Source organism: Durio zibethinus, chromosome 27 (assembly GCF_047325235.1).
Source record: "Durio zibethinus cultivar Kanyao isolate XHJ-2024 chromosome 27, ASM4732523v1, whole genome shotgun sequence".
NCBI lineage: Eukaryota > Viridiplantae > Streptophyta > Magnoliopsida > Malvales > Malvaceae > Durio > Durio zibethinus.
This window is the reverse complement of record NC_143188.1, coordinates 11,989,103-12,010,627: the sequence shown is the minus strand read 5'-3', so window position 1 is coordinate 12,010,627 and position 21,525 is coordinate 11,989,103. Positions and strand designations below refer to the sequence as shown.

General features: G+C 30.1%; 1 long non-coding RNA gene across 2 annotated transcripts; it reads right to left on the bottom strand.

Moving 5' to 3' along the window:
* Window positions 1-5,316: 5,316 nt before the first annotated feature.
* Window positions 5,317-21,182, bottom strand: LOC111279159 (uncharacterized). 2 transcript variants are annotated; one of them, XR_016334815.1, is made up of 6 exons: window positions 20,934-21,182; window positions 20,755-20,803; window positions 6,167-6,241; window positions 6,010-6,063; window positions 5,840-5,930; window positions 5,317-5,717 (listed from the first exon to the last, which is right to left on the bottom strand). It is a non-coding gene; the product is annotated as an uncharacterized LOC111279159 (long non-coding RNA). The 2 variants fall into 2 exon arrangements; XR_002688874.2 differs by lacking the exons at window positions 20,755-20,803; window positions 20,934-21,182 and adding exons at window positions 7,555-7,597; window positions 7,734-7,917.
* Between the last annotated feature and the right edge of the window lie 343 nt (window positions 21,183-21,525).

The following is a 21,525-nucleotide window of genomic DNA, read 5'->3' as shown; positions in this document are numbered from 1 at the left end:
TGAATTATAAATTTATTAATTAATTTAATATTTATCCCTAATATTTTTAATACACATGACGTACAAACAAATTTACAAGTACTATATTAATTAATAAATTTATAATTCAGATATTATATTGATTATTTTACTATAATTTAAGGGCTATTATAATATTAACCCTTGTAAGAAATATATGAAATTGTGTAACGAAAAACTTACATTTGAGTCGGCTGCTTTCAGCCATTCATGTTGATGATGTGAAGAAGAGGGCAAAAGAACCAAGTTAAGATACATCGCTGCATTGCTGTTCGACTTGGCCATTTCTTATCTCGTGAAATTTCTCTTGGCTTGCTAAATTATAAGAATGGCAACCCATTTATAGCCAAAAAAAAAAAAAAAAGGGGGGGTAGACATGAATTAGATGAGTTTAATCACAAAATTTTATTGGTTTTCTGCAAAGAAGCCGTCCTAATCTCTATGTAACTTAATTATTACATGTTGAGACCCCAATTTTGTATTTTTCTTTTTTTTAGAATTATTATTTCAATCCAAATTGGTGAAGAAATGGCGAGTTTTACAACTCCACAGCACGAATTGTTCGATGTCATTTACCAACATCGGCTGGTCTTGATTGCCCAAAAAATTAAGGACTGGAAGGCAAAAGATTATTGGACAGACTACATATATTAGAACAAAACTCCATTGACGGGTTGGTCAAATCTGGAGCTCGAGGATCACAACACTTATCTACTTTTGAATTTTGTTCATCATTTTCTTTGGTTCTCTGTATGTTTATCTTGAATTTTGTAATGGTTACTGTTTGTGTGGCTTCACAAGAAGGGTTGGTAGGGGCTCTATAATGAAAGATATTATAACTTGCTTGGGATTATGGTTACATGAAAATTTTGGTCTAACCAGATTCTCTTTTAGCTTTCCAGAAGATTATGCAACCTCTTCAAGATAAAGATTTTCTTTCCCAGAAGATTTTCTCTTCCAAATGTTTATGGAGAAGCAAATTTTTGTACTGATTTTCTGGCCAAAAAGCATCTCATGAGGGGGAGTTTGATGTAGTCAAACTTCATTCTCCATCCACTCCTTTTATTAGATATTTGTAAGAAGATATTATGGGTATTATGAGATCAAAAGCCTATGTTTTTTAAGCAGTTTATTACCTCTCTTAAAAAAAATCTCCTTGAACACATTTACTTTTATTTACTTCTATAATCCAAACAAAACTTTTAATTTTGTTCAAATTCCATGAGAAGGCAATTGAATAACTTCATCAATATAAAAGGAATATTGCCCCAAACTATTTAGGGCCCTGCAGATCAAAACCCTTTCTCTTATGAAGGGTTAAATAAAAAAAAAGTAATAAATTTTTTAAAAGAAAAGCATTACAATCTAATATTTATTATAAACATCCACTTTTGTTTGGAATCATTTGAAAATGATTTGATCTAAATTGTGATTACTCCGATTTCTTTCACGAATTTTTGAAATATGTTTAATATTTTTATGTTTAATGATTGAATTTTCGAATTTATATGTTATAACATTTATTGTTCTTATATTTTTTATTTATAGAAATAAATGGAACAAAGGTTATAATTAATTACTTCCATATAAATAAAATTATGAGGAACATATATAATGGAAGAGATCTTCATAATTCAAACTTATTCGTACAATATTTAATGGAAAAGATCTTCATAATTCAAACTTTATTCGAACAATATCTAATTACTTATTAGGCAATATTGCTTTAAAAAAGGTTTGTTCTTCAAAAATCAAACTCAAATGAGGAAGCCATCCACGCAGAGCCATTGACCAACAAAGATATCGTGACAGTTAATGTTTGGATTGATCTCCTTAAAGAAATCTAAAGTCAGATTGAAGGCTTGAGAAATGCTAAAGCAAGTGTCACCGTCCTGTGCACCAAACACCTTCGCACAAACTGGGGTCGATGATTTTTTTCCCATTTCAAACCCAACTGCATAAAAATGAGACAATCATAATGCTAAAATTTAGTGTTCATAGTTCAATTTTTGAAGATCTTAAATATAAAACAAAAAAAAAAAGGCTAGAATGTTGCTTGAATTGAATCTAATTAATCCACGCACTCTCAAAGAATCTGCTTTCTGCCATGTTGAAGATGAGAAGAAGAGAGAGCAATAGGGTTAAGTTAACCAATATTGCTGCTGCCTTGCTGTTAGAGTTGGCCATAGCTTTATTTTCTCCTTTGACTCACAATTGGAACTCTCTAATTATATTTGTGTGATTGGAATGATTAACATTTTAAGCACATACATACTTATAGGGGAGACCATCCAGCAAGAAAACAAATTATAAGATTAGAAGTGATAATTTTTAATAGTAATTTTTTCACTACAAGAAGCCAAGGCCGTCCTCTTGTGTTTTGGGATTCTACTATGTTAATCTAATTTTGTGAAAAACATGGCGAGTCATACAACTTAAAGTATAAGACAAATTATTGGAATGTTATCACCGGGCAGGCCTAAGTATGATGTGCTGCAGGCCATGGCTAATTAGAGGAATATATTTGGCCGAATTTAAGCAGGTTTTAATTTCTTAATTTGATTGAGTTTGTTTATATAATTTTTTATCGGGTGATTGAAAACCCCGCTGAAAACTAAGATGCAGAATGTATTAGATCTATCACAAAAGAAAAAAATAAAAAAAACAAACAAACATGGAATGTCAGAGGTAAAACCTCGATTCCAAGTTAAATTTATTTAAACTACTATTAAAAAAGCATTGGGGTTTGTCCGAAATTTCAAGTAATAAAATTGAAAAAATTTCAGTAAAAAAGATGTTCTTATTCTAATTAATTTGGAGGAAAAAAGTCTAATTAATTTAATAATTACTAGCCACTGAGTTTTGATGATGAAAGAGCATGCAACAAAAAAGAACCCCTAAATCAGAAAAGATAGATGAAATATATTTTATGAATAATAATTATTTCAATGGAACTAAAATTTTGGAAAATTAACTAAAAATTTAAATTATTACACGAATTTTGTTAATTAATGCTTTGACCTAATATATAAAAAAATCAAATCAAATCCAACTAAAAGTGTTTGGCAGTCTTCAACAATTGATCGAAAATCTCATAATTGCACGAAATCATGATTGGTCCATTAATCTTGGTATCAAAATGATCTTGATCTTGGGATTGCATTAACAGTTCCTTAAACGTTGTAAGCGAAAGATACTTGATCGGAACTTCGTATCTCTTAGCCTCTTGGCCCACATACATGACTACATAACCCTTTTGAGTTTTTAGCGTTTTGCCAACCTCAGTCTCCACCTTCTTGTAAGACTTGTTGGAGGACCTGCTTCGCCCCATCTTTTTAATAAACCAACTGAATTTCATGGTAGAATCTAAACCAAGATTTATTTTTCTTGGGGTGTTTTTTGAAGTATTGAAAGCTTAATGGGATTGGAAAAGAAGTAAATAGCAACGAATTGGAGGTGTGGGTATTTATATATAATTTAGTGACGGTTGCAAGTCCTTTTCTCCTTTGGATTTGAACCTAAGCCGACTTCAACTTTCATTAGAGACGGATTTGCAATGAAATGAAATGCCTCAACTGAAATTTTATTTGTAAAAGGAGTAAATTGTTAATTTCTATGCTTTTCCCAAACATTGATTTTAAGTTAGAGAATAACAAATCATTCTTAACTCAACGAATATTATCCCTCCCTGATCTAGTAGGGTTTTTAAAAAGAAATCAAAATTTAAAAATTGTACAAGAAGAAATAAGTACTAAGTTAATGATAATTTCAATTTGATTAATTTGAATTTCAAGCTTTTGATGTCAAGAATTAGAATAAAAATTCACCATTTTAGCCATTTTTTAAATGAAATCAAGCATAGTAAAAAATAAAATCAATGGAAACATCACTTATCTAAAAGAATAATTGATCGAGATTTATTAGACCTCCTTTTTAAAAGCTAAGCATGAGCTCGCCCAGTTTGTCCATTAATAATATATCATTTATATTGCTGTTTTTAAATATATTTTAATTTTAAAATTAAATAAATTATATATTATTCATTAATAAAATAATATAATTAAACCAGACCAAACTGGACTCAAACATAAAATTCTATGCCTAAATTCAATCAAATTGGGTTGAGCCCGCAAGCCTGAGTAATATTGAACACTTATCATAAATCCAAATTAAGAAGATGAAAAGGAGAAAAAACAAGAGTACTTTGGTAATATTGATTACTTATTTTAAATAAACAATATAATTTTACGGAAAAGTCCTCGAACAGTGAGAGTAATGTTATTAATTTCTTTTTGATATATGTTTTATCGGTTGTTATATTTTAATTATATTATAATATGATATATTTAAAAATAATTTTTTGTTTTGGATAATATCGATTATTTTTATTGGTTTGATTTTAGTGAATTTCAATGAATTAATTTGTTTCGATCGACACATAAATACATAATAAAAAAAGTTATTTTTATCGGTACTTATAAGTGCTAGTAAAAAATTAAAAAAAAAATATCGATATTATTATTATCGATAATTTTTTAACTATCAATTGATCATTGACTAAATGAGTGTTGATGAAAACTTTTCGGTGATCAAACCACTAATATTGAAATTACACGTGTTTATCAACTTGACTTTTTTTAACATTTTAAAATGCTATTATAAGTAAAAAATAAACTTTTAAAATAATGCAATAAAAGTCATGTTTTATTTAAATTTTTTATATTTATTGAGTAAATTATATTAACACTTAAAATCGTCTTTAAAATAATTTTCATATTTCTAACCTTTGTACCCAATAAAATTTAAAAAAAAAAATTCATACCAATTAATAAAATATGACATGCGCATATCTTGAACAAATTTTGCTTATTTTTTCATATTTCTAATCCTGTCCATTGATTAATGTAGAATGGTTAAATAAAAAATTCAGCTTTGTTCACGAATCACACACCTGCCTTCTGGCTCTGGCATTTCCACAGACCTTGGCTTCCAATTATTCATACAAATAATTTATACAAGAAACAACAGGATAAATAAACAAAGTAACTTCAACCAGGATCAATGGATAAAATATATAACTTGAAGCAATCTGCAACTCAACTTCAAATTTTGGTTTTCCCCATCTCAAAACATGCAATTAACTAGCTGCCCTTGGAAACTAAACTAAACTAATGCAATGTAAATATACAAACATATATACCGCACCTTCAAAACCTGCTATAAATAATGTAAAAGAAGCAAATTGACAGGAGTCAAATCCAATTCAATCATGATCTACTGCACATGTTTCTCTTTGCTGGAATTTCTTGCGCTGAAGCTGGAATGACGATCTTTTTGCCTGCTAGTGATGCAGGGTTGCCATTCCCTTAATTATTACCAGCAACTAGGTTTTTCTTGTTCACAATCTCTGCAAGAACAGTTAAGAAAGCAGTCTCCACATTAGTCGCTTCAAGAGTTGAGGTCTCCAAGAAAAATAGTCCTTTTTAAACAAATTCTTTGGCATCCTCCATTGGCACTGCCCACTGGTTTTCAAGGTCACTTTTGTTCCCAATCAGAATAATAACAATGTTCTTGTCAGCATGGCCATGCAACTCTTCCAGTCAGCGTGGAATGTGATCAAAGGTCTGCCATTTTGTTACATCGTAAACCAGCATTGCCCAACAGGACCCCTGTAGTATGTACTTGTAGCAGCTCTGTATCTGTTCAATGCAACATAAGAGAAGAAGCAAGATCACTAACTGCTCTTAAAACATAATTTTAAGTGTTAGTAAAATTTAAATAAGCAAGATCACTTTCATCATGAGGATAACCATTAACTCACTGATTGTAAGTTAATAGGCTTAAATCTTTAATGCAGCATCCTTCAAGCAACAAATCCATCTCGCTGCTTCCTCTGAACTACTTTCTCCTAGCTGTAACGTTTAAATATTAGAATGACTTGCTAATAATTTTGATATCAAGATAAATAAACACAGCTCACAGTTTACACACCTTAAGCTGATCATTATTATTTGAAGTGCTGCAAAGGGTGAAAATGCAGAAGACCTGAATGTCGTAAACACTTCATAAGCATTAAATATTGATGTTGCAGCACTAAAAAGAAATATGCATTATGCTGGAACATAAATTAGGGATTTAATAATTGCACCTTTTTGTTAATGCTCTCCCTTCCATTGTCTGTAATCCGAATGCATGAATCTATTATTGGACTTCTAACAGGCTCCTGCAAAAGAAGAGTTTTCAATAGTCCTTAAGTTAATTATTTTAACACAAATATCCTAGCCGAAATTGCAAATTTTCAAATAATCACACTTTGATTCAGCTAATATTAGAAATTAGCTGGGATTGAAATAGGTTGATTTCTTGTATTTCAGTTACAGAGGTCTAGTTAATCTAGATAGACAGGTATATTTATATGTGATTATGAAGTAAAAGTAATTGGTAGTTGGTGCACACCAAGGTTTGACTTTGTGGTCAACTAAGTTCCTGAGATGAAGCTAAGTTTCTATACATGCAAAGCCTGAAAACATCAAATCTCAATGGCACTTACTAAGCCATTAAATTGGAAGACGACTGCAAGCCATATATAGTAGAGCTTAATCCATGGAACTTGAACCATCTGTTAGACATTAAGTTCCTTCAGACCTATATCAATATGCAGCATTATGCTCACTGACTTTTATCTTGTCTTCTTGGTAAACACACCTCATTAATAAGAACCCTCTTAGGTGTTCACCATATAATTAAATCTCACCTCCACTTTTCGGAAGTGTTTCTGTTTTTTCTTTACATCATCAAAACTAAAAGACATCGAATTTTCACCTTGATGAACTGCACTTGATTCCAAGAGTTTCACAATTCAAGTGGCAAAACTTATTTGCCAGTTGTATATTCAAAGAGTCCATAATTTCTCAATCCATAACATGATCTCAAATCAGGAGATTACATACATACATACATACATACATACATACATATATATATATGAAAAATAAAAAAGAAATACTTCAGAAAGAATATATATAAGTAGAATTGAAAAGAAATACTTCAGAAAGAGCCTCATCAGCATTATTGATTTCAAGTTCATCTATGTCCCCTCCCCTACCATCGATAAAACCCAGAACCATAAAATATATCACCAAGATTTTTAAAAGATGTGAATACTATGATAACTCTATTGGATTCATTAAAGCCTTCGGCAGAATTTCAAAAGGCCAGATAAGTTCCGTTCACATGATGTATCAGACTGTACTCCGAAATGCAACTAGGGCCAACAGGACATGTATTTTAATACCTTCAAAGATTATCAATAGCAGCATCCAAAAGTAGACAATCTAAAACCTAACTACATGCAACTAATTGATCAAGGAACTAGGTTCAATCGGTTAAATTTATTGTTCACACATTGTACCAAATCACAAATCACAAGAAAAAACCACTTCTAGAATTAAGATTGAGCTTGACCAATAAAACTTAAGCTTGTTCATTACAAAATCAGAATCAAAATGAGGAGAGAGAGAGAGAGAGAGGAAGAACCTGTTTCGAAACAGCGCTGATGAAGAAGATGACAACGATTGAGCTGAAACCAAAGAGGAAAAATTAGGGATTTTAAAAAATCAAGTAAAGATTCGTTTGATTTTTGTCTCAAAAATGATTTAAAAAACAACAGATGAAAAAACATGAAAGAGATAGGGGATTAAGATGAAGATAGTAACCTCGTGGAGCGCAAATGAGATGCAAAGGCTTAGCAGAGAGTTTGAAACGTGAAGCTTAAAATCAATTAGTGCAAGTGAAGATAGTAACAAATGCAGAAGCTTTGTTTCTATACAAAAGAAAGGGGGTCGGGATTAGCAGAGAGTTTTGTAGAGTGGAGATAAATAAATGAATTAAAGGAAGAGTGGAGAGCTTTTTTTTTTTTGTGGGTTAAACCCATTCAGTCGTAGAAAGCAATGCTACTTTCTGCAGGTTGGCTTTGACGATGAAAGCTCATTAAATTTGAGAATATGTTGGCGGTTCATTAAACCGCCAGAAAATATGTGCCTTGAAAATTAAGTTTTTTTTAGTGATATGAAATATGATTTATAATTTATAATTTATGTTTTGTTGTTTTATTATTTTTAATTTAATAAAAATAAAATTAATTGATAAAATAAATTTTGAAAATTGAATTTTTTTATTTTTTATTGTGATTTATTTTTTTATACTTTAATTTTTAAAATCAAAATTTATAATTATTTTAATTTTTTTAAAAAAATAATTGTACTTCATTTTTAAAGTTTAACAATTATGAAGTTAATATTATTTTTTTCATCTCTTTGTTTTATCTTAATAGTCATATAAAAAATACTCATTTAAATATCATATCACATTATATGAAAAATTAAAAAATATTATGATAAATTAATGGTTTTATTTTTTATACTTTTAAATTTATTTATTTATTTTTTGAAAATAATATATATTTATTTTGTAAATTATTAATAATATTATTATATATAAATATATATATATCTATTAATATATTTGTATTAAGTAAAAAAAATTCAAAATAATATATCAAAACAATTAATACTAATTTAATTATTTTAAAAAAAGTCAAAATATTATCTGCTACTGTATTAACAACCTTGTGTTATAGTCCAAGAGAGGCTGATGATCCAATTGAATCAATTTTTGCTGTCCTCTTAGTAAAGTTTAAAAAAATAAAAAATACAACCTCAGAAACAAAATATAGAGAGGCAACCAAGAATCGTGATTCGATTTACAACCAAAGCTGAGAAAGTAAGATCCCCTGTCTCCCCTTTTTTTTTTTTACCTGGTGTGAAGCTCATAAAATCTCTTTAAAATCTCTCAATTTCTCCTGCTTGAAGTAAACTGATCGACGGTCAAAAAACCCAGTTCTTATATTGCTATTCTTTTCTCCGCAATGAAATGATAGATATTTGAAAAGTAGTGGGTATTTTGGGTCTGGACAGTGCAAGATTTGGGTTGGCTGAAAATCTGTCATGAACTGCAAAAAAAAAAACAAAAAAAAGTGATCCTTTTTATCCAAGAGCTGATGGCTCACGATTTTGATCTGGATTGCAATGGGGTTTTGTTCCTAAGGTTGAATAAAGTATTAGAGTTGAAAGAGTTCTATATTTTTAGTACAGATGGGGAGGCCATTATTTATATTTGTATTTATATTTAAATATAAATATAAATAATCCGTGCATCACAGATAGTAAACTAGTTAGTATATACATCCCTTCTTATATCTTGTTCTAATTAGTGGGTATTAGAAGGTTGAGTTTCTTTAGAATTCCATCTTCATTCAAACAATGAGAACGTTTTTCAATGGTGAGAAAAAAATTTTTAAAATGTTACATATCATGATTAAGTTTATATATATATATATATATATATGAGTTTAATTTAATTTTATGTTGAATTTTTATAAAAATATACATGTTGGTTTGATTATTTTATTTTTTTGTTAATTTTTTATATTACACTTAGCAATTATTATATTATATATATAATTATTGGATTGTTACCTTAAAAACCTTGTCTTCGTAATAAAATTTTAAAATTAATTTAAATTTATTAAAAAGATAATTTTTCGCTTGATTTTTTAAAACAAATTTAGATTCAAAAATTTGGTTACATATGAAAAAAAATTAATATCTACATAGTGTTCGTTTTAAAAACAATACCAACTAATCACATGTTATCATTTTGTTTTGATAAAAGTGATCTTAATTTTAATATTTAAAATAATCCCATTAATTTTTTAATTTTTTTACAAAAATCCTTTTAAAATATTTATTTAGGAATAAAATGAAAATATGTATTTTCATAATAATCTTTAAAATCTAGTTTAATATTCTTTTATAAAAAAAATAATTATTGGGAAACCTTTCAATATTTAGGTAGGATCTCAAAAATTAATTTTACTTAGAAATATTAATTTTTTATTTCTTAAAAATCTTTCAAAATCATATTTATTGTTTCATTTTTTTTACGAGGATAAAATACAAACAACTAATGTGATGCAAATAAATTATGCAAACACAAATTAAGATATGTAAATGGCCAATTTAACTCATCTTATAAATCTTTAATTTTATTTATTATTATTATTATTATTATTATATTTCTTTCCTAAATTTATATATATTATTCATAATGAAAATGGCTTTTTTATATTAAAAGTATTTATTTTTATTTTTATTTATTTTTTTAACTCCTCAATATCTAGATAAAAATTAAAAAAAAAACTGATCATTCAGTTAAGAAATTTATAGAAATATTTTTACAAACTAAGTAATATTTTTTTGCTAAAATAATTATTTTGAATTCTCTCGATATTTATGTAAAGTCTTCAAAATCATATTTTCAAATAAAAATATTATTTTATTTTTATTCTTAAAACCCTTATTTGAAATTTAATTTTAAATCACAAATGTTTTACACATTAATTTTTATTCAAATCTCATTTTATTTCATCATGCATCCAAAAGTAAGTTAATTTTCAAATATATATTTGCATTTTTATTTATTACTATAATTATTATTATTTTTCACCACAATATTAACAAGCATAAAAAAATGATTAAGGGCTCAAGAAAATAAATGAACAAAAAAGAAAAGAAGCATACCCCAAATGATGCTTTTGAGCTAGGACCCAATATAAACTAAACCAAGAATGGATCAACTTTGATGGGTTTCTGGGTTAAAAGCTTACATTGGTTAGGCTGTCCGATCAACTGTCGAGCCGTCTGACCCATTTCCTCTTCCCCTTCTTTTTTTTTAATTTTTTATTTCATTTCTTCCTCTCATTAAAAAAAAAAAACTCCCTTCTCTCTCAAACAGCAAACAACCAACCCTTTTTCAACCCAATTTCCAGCATTCAACTGCAACTCCGTCGCCGGTTAAGCCGTTTGCTGCTGTCAGTCAGCGTCTTTTCCTTTTCAATTTTTCACCCTGAACCCTCTTCGGCCTCTTGATGTCTATTCCGAGCTCCGTTTTTCCAAAATCATTCCCTAAAACCCTAAATCTAACAATGAAGCCTAAACTTCAAGCCACAAAAAATCTCTCTTCCACTTTTCAATCTCCCTTTCCCTTTTTTTTCTCCCTTCCCACTATTCCCAATCACCCAAAAGATTTTTTATGTTTAATTATCGAGTTTTTGAATTTATATGTTATAACATTTATTGTTCTTATTTCTTTATTTATGGAAATCAATGGAACAAAGGTTATAATTAATTACTTCCATATAAATAAAATTATGAGAAACATATATAATGGAAGAGATCTTCATAATTCAAACTTTTTTCGTACAATATTTAATGGAAAATATCTTCATAATTCAAACTTTATTCGTACAATATCTAATTACTTATTAGGCAATATTGCTTTAAAAAAGGTTTGTTCTTCAAAAATCAAACTCAAATGAGGAAGCCATCCACGCAGAGCCATTGACCAACAAAGATATTGTCACAGTTAATGTTTGGATTGATCTCCTTAAAGAAATCTAAAGTCAGATTGAAGGCTTGAGAAATGCTAAAGCAAGTGTCACCGTCCCTTGCACCAAACACCTTCACACAAACTGGGGTCGATGATTTTTTTCCCTTTTCAAACCCAACTGCATAAAAATGAGACAATCATAATGCTAAAATTTTAGTTTTCATAGTTCAATTTTTGAAGATCTTAAATATAAAACAAAAAAAAAAAGAGGCTAGAATGTTGCTTGAATTGAATCTAATTAATCCACGTACTTCCAAAGAATCTGCTTTCTGCCATGTTGAAGATGAGAAGAAGAGAAAGCAATAGCGTTAAGTTAACCAATATTGCTGCTGCCTTGCTGTTAGAGTTGGCCATAGCTTTATTTTCTCCTTTGACTCACAATTGGAACTCTCTAATTATATTTGTGTGATTGGAATGATTAACATTTTAAGCACATGCATTCTCATAGGGGAGACGATCCTGTAAGAAAACAAATTATAAGATCAGAAGTAATAATTTTTGTAGTAATTTTTTCGCTACAAGAAGCTAAGGCCGTCCTCTTGTGTTTTGGGATTCTGTTATGTTAATCCAATTTTGTGAAAAAATGGCGAGTCATACAACTTAAAGTATAAGACAAATTATTGGAATGTTATCACAGGACAGGCTTAAGTATGATCTGCTGCAGGCCATGACCAATTAGAATAATATATTTGGCCAAATTTAAGCAGGTTTAGTTTGTTAATTTGATCCAATTTGTTGATTTAATTCTTGATCTAGTAATTTGATTGAGAATTTCGTTGAAAATTAAGATGTAGAATGTATCAGATCTATCACAAACAAAAAAAAAAAGGACATGAAATGTCAGAGGTAAAACCTCGATTCCAAATTAAAATTTATTTAAATTACTACTACAAAAGCATTGGGGTTTGCCCGAAATTTCAAGTAATAAAATTGAAAATTTTTCAGTAAAAGAGATCTTATTCTAATTAATTTGGGGGAAAAAAGTCTAATTAATTTAATCAATTATTAGCCATTGGGTTTTGATAATGAAATGTTGCATCAACAAAAAAGAATTCTAAAATCAGAAAAAATAGATGAAATATAATTTATGAATAAATAATTATTTCAATAGAACTAAATTTTTGAAAAATTGACTAAAAATTAAAATTATTACACGAATTTTGTTAAATTAATATTTGGATCTAATATACGAAAAAATCAAATCAAATCCAACTAAAAGTGTAGTAGTTTTCAACAATTGATCGAAGATCTCATAATTGCACGAAATCATGATTGATCCATTAATCTTGGTATCAAAATCATCTTGATCTTGAGATGGCATTAACAATTGCTTGAACGTTGGAAGCGAAAGATACCTGATTGGAACTTCGTACCTCCTGGCCTCTTCGCTTACGTACATGGCTGCGTAACCTTTTCGAGCTTCAAGGGTTTTGGCAACCTCAGCCTCTACCTTCTAGTAAGACTTCTGGGAGGACCTGCTTCGCCACATCATTTTGATAAACCAACTGATTTTCATTGTAGAATCTAATATAAGATCTTCTTCTTGGTGTGTTTTGGAAGTCCTGAAAGCTTATTGGATTGGAAAGAAGTAAATAGTAACGAATCGGAGGTGTGGGTATTTATATATAATTTAGTGACGGTTGCAAGTCCTTTCCTCCTTTGGATTTGAACCTAAGCCAACTTCATCTTTCATTAGAGACAGATTTGCAATGAACTGCCTCAACTAAAATTCTATTTGTAAAAGGTGTAAATTGTTTCTATGTTTTTTTTCTAACATTGATTTACAATTAGAAAATAATATATCGATTTGTACCTTACGAATATTGTCCCGTCCTGATCTAGTAAGAATTTTTTAAAAATTTCAAAATTTAAAAATTATAGAAGACGGAATAGGTATTAAAGTAGAGATAATTTCAATTAATCAATAATTTTAATTCAATTAATTTGGATTTCAAGCTTTTAATGTCAAGAATTGAAATAAAAATTTCATGCTGTTAATTTTAATAATTTTATAAATGAAATCAAGCATAATAAAAAATTAAATCAATGAAAACATCACCTATCTAAAAGAATTTGTAAATCAAATCAAACGAAATTTATCATACCTTCTCTTTAAAAAGTAAGCATGATCTTGGCGTAATTTGTTTAATAATAATATATTATTTATATTTGGTTTTTTAAAATATATTTTAAATTTAAGTTAAATAAATATATATTATTTATTAATAAAATAATCTAATCAACCGGACAAAACTGGACTCAAACCTAAAAATCTATGCCTAAATTCAGCCAAATTAGGTTGGGCAGCCTGAGTGATGCGTGGATAATCTGATCATTGAACACTTCTCATAAATCCAAATTAAGAAGATGAAAAGGAAAAATAAACAAGGGTACTACGATAATATTGATTACTCATTTTAAATAAACAATAAAATTTTGCAGAAAGCCCCGAGAGAGTGAGAGTCCGAGAGACATAGTTTGTTTGATAATCCAATTGAATCATGTTCAGCTGTCCTGGTGGTAAAGTAAAAAAAAAAAAAAAAAAACACAGAAACAAAATCTAGAGAGGCTATCAAGAATCGTGATTTGATTTACAACCAAAGCTGAGAAAGTAAGATTCCCTATCTCCCTCTTTTTTTGCATGTGTGAACTCCTACTATTTCTCTTTAAAATCGCTCAATTTCTCCTGCTTCTTGAAGTAATTAATTGATCGACTTTCTCATATAGCCGTTCTTTTCTCTGCATTGGAATGATAGACATTTGAAAAATTTCGGGTGCTTTGGATCTGGGGTTTTTTTTAGACAGTGCAAGATATGGGTTGGCTGAAAATCTGTCATGTTTGTAATTGTGACAAAAAAAGAGTGATCTTTTTGATCCAACAGTTGATGGGCTCATAATTTTTATCTGGATTGCAATGTTGGGTTTTGCTCCTCATAATTCTTAAACACGTACTACCAAAAAACTTTTGATAATGAGCTTTAAGGATGGTTTTGGGGATATATTCATTTTGCAAAACTGAAACTTAAAAGAAAAACTGGGAAAAAAATGAATATTTACGTAATATTTACTTATTTAGTATCTCAATGGCATGAAACTTTTTTTACAATACCATTTAGGAAAACACGGCCTACATGATGCATCCCACTCTTTAACAACTTCAGCTGAGGCTCAATCGCCTAACGTTCACAATTCACGCGGGCCTGGTTGCAAGCAAATAATAAAGTGAAACTACAATCATAGTCTACTAAGAGTACTCAAGCACATTAGCCATACTCAACATATTTTCTACCTGTGATGTTAGTATATTATGCATGCCTGAAACAGTTATGCCATATTATCTCATAAAGCTTGCCTTCCATAATGCAAAATTGGCGGGATTTCTCTTCCTCAGGCTCCCCAGCTCTATTGTCTTCCAATTTCTGCCCAGATAATGGCCATATTCTGGTACGTAAATCAGGCAGGCGTTAGACATTCCACCACGGCGAATGAAGAAGAAGTCTTGGGTGCCATAAGCCGAGCAAAGGATAATTTCTAGGATTAGCTATACTTCGATTCCAGGTTGTGTATAGGTGATGATGTTAGCACTTCCATTTGTGAAATAAACACTAGAATACGTTCACCATGTCCATATGCCTTTTTGATTTTTCGAAATTATTTCGATATTTAATTCTCCTGACCTAACGTGATCAACATATTATATTTGATTTTCTTATTGATCAAGAAAACTTTTTTTTTTAAATTTTTTTGTAAATATATTTGAGGCAGTTAGTCTATTTTTGTTATTCCAAGTATACATTACTTGGGCATAGAAAAAAACTAAATTATATTTATTTTTTATATGGGCGAATTATCAAGTGGCCAAAAAAAAAAAAAACCTAAAACAATTGGACTAAAATACTTGAGACCCATACATCTAAATCTATATATAACCATGTTAATCGTTTCATCAGAGTTTTCAACACCATGCCGCTTCCGATTTCTGCCCACCAAAGAAGGGATTTTTGTCTACTACTTTAGACCAGCCATCAATGGAGAGCCACTATCTTGTAATATTTTGATTAAGGGTGAGGTTTATGGAAAAAACAAAAGGCCTTGGAATCTTTTCAACAAAGAAAATAAATCTTTCTTGGTTTTCACCGAGTTGAAGAAAAAGAGTAAATTGAGGATTGATTGGACTGCTGGATGAGGATGTTGGCTTGGCCGAAACACCAAAGAAGTAAAGAATGCAAGTGGTCAGCTGTTAGATTGGACAAATACTTCACGTTTACATGCAAGAAAGGTAAGTCAAGCCAAGGCAATGGCAACTGGATTATGCATGCGTATTTAATGGATGAGGGTTTCAGTGATTATGTCATTTGTGAGATTAAGAATAAAGATGTTGCTGATTGAGGAGAAGACGAAGAAGAACCCAAGAACAAGAAAAATAAATCGCTTGAGATTAACGATGAAGAGGCGTCAGCTCCAACTATGAAGAGAGTTTCTGTTGATCATCAAGGAAGTCTAAAAGAAAGACATCAAGAAACTTATGATCCGAGCAGAATACAGACCATGACCAGTATTATCTCTCTTGATTTTGCTGATATCTTTGGTCCTGAAGAGCTTCCAGGTGAATCTATTAATATTTGCCTGGATGTAGGGGATTACATTATTGAAGAGATCAACGATGAAGCGATTGGTGTTTCAAGTATGAAGGAAGGAGACGGGGTCCATACAATGACCAGTACGAGCTTTCCTGATTTTGCTGATCACTTCGTTCCTGAAGATCTTAAGGGTGCAAATACTGACGCATACCTGGACCTGGACGTCGATGGCTTCATGGATGGGCTTGATCTTGATTAACTTCTGTCATTTAAGTAGACCCAGAGTTGCATTTAGATTTTCTGATGGTTTATTAGATAAAAGAGCTAGTGATGATCAGTAGTCCTTCGGACACAAAACTATGTACCCATATATCTAATAATGGATGGCCTTTGCTTTGCCCGTGGTTTTTTTCCTTTCCAACACTTGGAAGGGTTTTTCCACGTAAAAATTTGATGCCTCTCTGTTCTTTGCTTACTTCTTTATTTTCGTGCATGGTTTGTTTGATTTGTTTCTTTATCTAATATTCCCCTGTTTATGTTCATTCATTGAATGTATATGCACCAACTTTTACCATTTTCATATATCATAATTGATTCAAGTGTAGATGCCTATGTTTTACAAGTATAGGAAGCCTCGTCAATAGTTGACATCAGGGGGTTTTGGGGCTATGGATTTGGATTGCCTGCTGCCATTGGCATGGTTTTTCAATGGTACGATCCATTTTAAAAGGCAAACAGGGCTCATACATATTTGGGAGACCCATACAATGAGTCTGAAATATTTCCAAATATGTTGAAATTCGCAGAAGCATGTGGAATACCTGCTGCCTGAGCGACAAGGAAGGAAGATCTCAGAGCAGCGATTCAGAAAATGTTGGACACTCCTGGATGTTAGATGTAATTTTCCCCAGTCAAGAGCATGTCCTGCCTATGATCCCCAGTGGAGGGGCTTTTAATGATATTATCACAGAGGGTGATGGAAGAACACAATATTGATTTTAATGAGCATCAATATGTGTTTTGCTAATGCAGATCAGTTATGGGGGATTAACTCTGAGTTGTGGCTGTTTCCCGGGCAATAAGTTTGTTATCTTTCATAAGAATGACATGGAGGAAACTTGCTTGTACCCCTACAGTTAGTTTTTCTCTTTTAAAAACTGTCAAGTAGTTTTTTTGTTTGGTCCTATCAAAATCTCGTATATCTTTTAGTCAATAATGTATCATGTACTAGATGAATCAAACTTTAATTCTTGTTCAATACCAAGCTAGTTTTCTTCCAGCAAAGCAGAGCTTGAACTGTCAATATTGAAAAAAGGTTTCTTTCCAAGAACTTTGAATGAAGGATCAACTACAAGATCTTCAGCAATTTATTCAATCCTTTATTTTCAAACGAATTTGATAAAATTTTCTTCCAAATCTTAGCTCAGAAAACCATCCACGCAGAGCCATTGACCTACAAAGATTCGGTCGCAGTTAAGGTTTGGATTAAATCTCATTGAAGAAATCAGAAGTCAAATTGAATGCTTTAGTGATGCTAAAACAAGTATCACCTTCTTGTGCCCCATAAATCAAGAGATAGTTTGGTGTCAATTTTTTGGCCTTTGCATGCCCAACTGCAAACATCATCATCAGTTTCAAAGTTACTAGTAAAACAATACATCTAATTCAATAAATGGACCCATTGAAAATATATGCTAGTTGCGCTTTCTATTAGACAATTTTTGTATTTTACATTAATAAATACGGTATAAATATATAAATTATTAGATTTACTATAAGTTTTGGACACTTTATAATTGGATGTGAGATAGGTTTAAATATTAAAATTACTTGTTAACTGGATATATGATCCTATGCGACCCCATTATATAAGTTTGGTAATAAAATTAACAGTGTGTGTTATACACAAACAATGGAGATTCAGACAGCGAAAATAGTGCAATTGATTTTGTAAGACTGTTTAATTATTATTGTAAGAAAGGGTTAGTGTGTGAAATGTTAAATGTGACATTTGAATTTTAAAAAATTTTAATATAATATTTAAATTATAAATTTATTAATTAATATATACTTATCCCTAATATTTTTAATACACATGATGTACAAACAAATTTACAAATACCATATTAATTAATAAATTTATAATTCAGATATCATATTGATCATTTTACTATAATTTAAGGGCTATTATAATATTAACCCTTGTAAGAAATATATGAAATTGTGAAACGAAAAACTTACATTTGAGTCGGCTGCTTTCAGCCATTCATGTTGATGATGTGAAGAAGAGAGCAAAAGAACCAAGTTAAGATACATCGCTGCATTGCTGTTCGACTTGGCCATTTCTTATCTCGTGAAATTTCTCTTGGCTTGCTAAATTATAAGAATGGCAACCCATTTATAGCCAAAAAAAAAAAAAAGGGGGTAGACATGAATTAGATGAGTTTAATCACAAAATTTTATTGGTTTTCTGCAAAGAAGTCGTCCTAATCTCTATGTAACTTAATTATTACATGTTGAGACCCCAATTTTGTATTTTTCTTTTTTTTTGAATTATTATTTCAATCCAAATTGGTGAAGAAATGGCGAGTTTTACAACTCCACAACACGAATGGTTCGATGTCATTTACCAACATCGGCTGGTCTTGATTGCCCAAAAAATTAAGGACTGGAAGGCAAAAGATTATTGGACAGATTACATATATTAGAACAAAACTCCATTGACGGGTTGGTCAAATCTGGAGCTCGAGGATCACAACACTTATCTACTTTTGAATTTTGTTCATCATTTTCTTTGGTTCTCTGTATGTTTATCTTGAATTTTGTAATGGTTACCGTTTGTGTGGCTTCACAAGAAGGGTTGGTTGGGGCTCTATAATGAAAGATATTATAACTTGCTTGGGATTATGGTTATATGAAAATTTTGGTCTAACCAGATTCTCTTTTAGCTTTCCAGAAGATTATGCAATCTCTTCAAGATAAAGATTTTCTTTCCCAGAAGATTTTCTCTTCCAAATGTTTATGGAGAAGCAAATTTTTGTACTGATTTTCTGGCCAAAAAGCATCTCATGAGGGGAAGTTTGACGGAGTTTGATGTAGTCAAACTTCATTCTCCATCCACTCCTTTTATTAGAGATTTGTAAGAAGATATTGTGGGTATTATGAGATCAAAAGCCTATGTTTTTTAAGCAGTTTATTACCTCTCCTAAAAAAAATCTCCTTGAAGACATTTACTTTTATTTACTTCTATAATCCAAACAAACCTTTTAATTTTGTTCAAATTCCATGCGAAGGCAATTGAATAACTTCATCAATATAAAAGGAATATTGCCCCAAACTATTTAGGGCCCTACTGATCAAAACCCTTTCTCTTATGAAGGGTTAAATAAAAAAAAAAGTAATAAATTTTTTAAAGGAAAAGCATTACAATCTAATATTTATTATAAACATCCACTTTTGTTTGGAATCATTTGAAAATGATTCGGTCTAAATTGTGATTACTCCGATTTCTTTCATGAATTTTTGAAATTAATTCAATATTTTTATGTTTAATGATCGAGTTTTCGAATTTATATGTTATAACATTTATTGTTCTTATATTTTTTATTTATAGAAATCAATGGAACAAAGGTTATAATTAATTACTTCCATATAAATAAAATTATGAGGAACATATATAATGGAAGAGATCTTCATAATTCAAACTTATTCGTACAATATTTAATGGAAAAGATCTTCATAATTCAAACTTTATTCGAGCAATATCTAATTACTTATTAGGCAATATTGCTTTAAAAAAGGTTTGTTCTTCAAAAATCAAACTCAAATGAGGAAGCCATCCACGCAGAGCCATTGACCAACAAAGATATCGTCACAGTTAATGTTTGGATTGATCGCCTTAAAGAAATCTAAAGTCACATTGAAGGCTTGAGAAATGCTAAAGCAAGTGTCACCGTCCTTTGCACCAAACACCTTCGCGCAAACTGGGGTCAATGATTTTTTTCCCATTTCAAACCCAACTGCATAAAAATGAGACAATCATAATGCTAAAATGTTAGTGTTCATAGTTCAAATTTCGAAGATCTTAAATATAAAACAAAAAAAAAAAAGGCTAGAATGTTGCTTGAATTGAATCTAATTAATCCGCGTACTGCCAAAGAATCTGCTTTCTGCCATGTTGAAGATGAGAAGAAGAGAGAGCAATAGGGTTAAGTTAACCAATATTGCTGCTGCCTTGCTGTTAGAGTTGGCCATAGCTTTATTTTCTCCTTTGACTCACAATTGGAACTCTCTAATTATATTTGTGTGATTGGAATGATTAACATTTTAAGCACATACATACTTATAGGGGAGACCATCCAGCAAGAAAACAAATTATAAGATTAGAAGTGATAATTTTTAATAGTAATTTTTTCACTACAAGAAGCCAAGGCCGTCCTCTTGTATATTTGTGTGATTGGAATGATTAACATTGTACCAAATCACAAATCACAAGAAAAAACCATTTCTAGAATTAAGATTGAGCTTGACCAAATAACAAAATCAAGATAAGTTGTTCCAAATAAAACTTAAGCTTGATCGAAACAAAAAATATTGTTCATTACAAAATCAGAATCAAAATGAGGAGAGAGAGAGAGAGAGGAAGAACCTGTTTCGAAACAGCGCTGATGAAGAAGATGACAACGATTGAGCTGAAACTAAAGAGGAAAAATTAGGGATTTTAAAAAATCAAGTAAAGATTCGTTAGATTTTTGTCTCAAAAATGATTTAAAAAACAACAGATGAAAAAACATGAAAGAGATAGGGGATTAAGATGAAGATAGTAACCTCGTGGAGCACAAATGAGATGCAAAGGCTTAGCAGAGAGTTTGAAACGTGAAGCTTAAAATCAATTAGTGCAAGTGAAGATAGTAACAAATGCAGAAACTTTGTTTCTATACAAAAGAAAGGGGGTCGGGATTAGCAGAGAGTTTTGTAGAGTGGAGATAAATAAATGAATTAAAGGAAGAGTGGAGAGTTTTTTTTTTTGTGGGTTAAACCCATTCAGTCGTAGAAAGCAATGCTACTCTCGGCGGGTTGGCTTTGACGATGAAAGCTCATTAAATTTGAGAATATGGTGGCGGTTCATTAAACCGCCAGAAAATATGTGCCTTTAAAATTAAGTTTTTTTTAGTGATATGAAATATGATTTATAATTTATAATTTATGTTTTGTTGTTTTATTATTTTTAATTTAATAAAAATAAAATTAATTGATAAAATAAATTTTGAAAATTGAATTTTTTATTTTTTATTGTGATTTATTTTTTATACTTTAATTTTTAAAATCAAAATTTATAATTATTTTAATTTTTTTAAGAAACTAATTGTATTTCATTTTTAAAATTTAACAATTATAAAGTTAATATTATTTTTTTCAT